This window comes from Papaver somniferum, chromosome 8 (assembly GCF_003573695.1).
Source record: "Papaver somniferum cultivar HN1 chromosome 8, ASM357369v1, whole genome shotgun sequence".
NCBI lineage: Eukaryota > Viridiplantae > Streptophyta > Magnoliopsida > Ranunculales > Papaveraceae > Papaver > Papaver somniferum.
The window spans coordinates 119,968,663-119,970,004 of NC_039365.1; the positions used below are offsets into that span (position 1 = coordinate 119,968,663).

A 1,342-nucleotide genomic window follows, 5' to 3' on the forward strand; every position below is an offset into this window, starting at 1 on the left:
AAAAAAAAAAAAAAAAAAATCAGAAACTTTTAGAATCTTAAAATGATTGTGAGTTTCAATACCTCAGTCGATTCCCGGTGGCTCCTTCAATAAACTCCTCCTTCTTCTTTAACAGATTAAAAGAGGGAGAGAGACGAGTTTGTTGGGAGATGAAGACGTTTCTCGATAGAAACTAAAATATAAAACTGCACTAAATCATGAAAACCTATTATACCTGATGGGTAGTTTTGTCATCAAAAAAATCTGATTTGGACCAAATCGTTCGAAAAAGAATTAACCCGTTCATAATTTGGCAAATTAGGACTAACTGCTACCAGGTCTGAGAGGGTAGGACTAAACGGCAAGTTTGGACTAAACGGCTGGGATTTGGTCTAAACGGCAAGTTTTGACTCTACTGGGTATGTGTCTGGCTGGGATTTGGACTAAACGGCAAGTTCTACATGACAATAACTCATGTGCGGGTTGCTCTCTAAGCTGTCTATGGTGCGGGCATCACTCCGTCTACGTAATCACCTCTTTGCTGATCTACTCTATTATTGTCGCATACACCCAATGCCACAAGAGATACTTTATCCGTTCATTTTGAACCTGCCTCGTGATGAGATAAAGTTGCCACAAATCTGTTTTACTGCTTCGTGAAAATGTATTGAACTCCCTGGTCACGTGCTCCTGAAATGATGTCATGTGTACCTATACTATTTTAGTGCAAATTTCTCAAACTTGTACTGCTAATTAGATATTTCCTTTCATGTTTGTCGTAATTGGATAACGACTCAAACATCTAAGTTAAATGATTCTACTGGGTATGTGTCTGGTAACTCTGGTTGGGACGTGGTTATCCACATAATTTGAATGAATTCCTATGCGATAAACAAACAACTTTGGTGCAGCAAACAACTTAACTTTAGGCCATAAAGCAAACCTAACATGTTTGGCTCGTTGTGTTTGACCCCCATCAACAAACAATTTATGCTAATATTAGCCCTTACCCGTGAGGTTTTCGGCATTTTCAGTAAGACGTCTTTTCCATGATATACCGCTGATAGATGTATTTTTAAGGGGTCTTTTTGAGATGAATTCATGAAAAAGTGGGTACAACAACCTCACCCAATAATTCTCTTAGCAATCTGTATGTACTAACTTCAATATACTTTTAAGAGAATCAACTAGACAGTCAGACTCAATCTTAATAAAAAATATATCATAGAATTATATCTCAATTTCTCGATTCAATACTTACTCAAGCAAATAGAAATCTGCGAGTCTAATTGAATACAAGAGAAATTAACTTGAACGGTACCAAAGACCAATGTTCAAGGATCAATCAATTTCAATCAACAAC

The 1,342-nt window shown here is 36.9% G+C and overlaps 1 long non-coding RNA gene across 1 annotated transcript in view; it reads right to left on the bottom strand.

Moving 5' to 3' along the window:
- LOC113302797 overlaps positions 1-205 on the bottom strand; it is a 1,630-nt gene extending 1,425 nt beyond the window's left edge. The window contains exon 1 of the long non-coding RNA XR_003337099.1: positions 63-205. This is a non-coding gene — a long non-coding RNA (uncharacterized LOC113302797). The remainder of the gene's footprint in view (positions 1-62) is intronic.
- Positions 206-1,342: the final 1,137 nt, after the last annotated feature.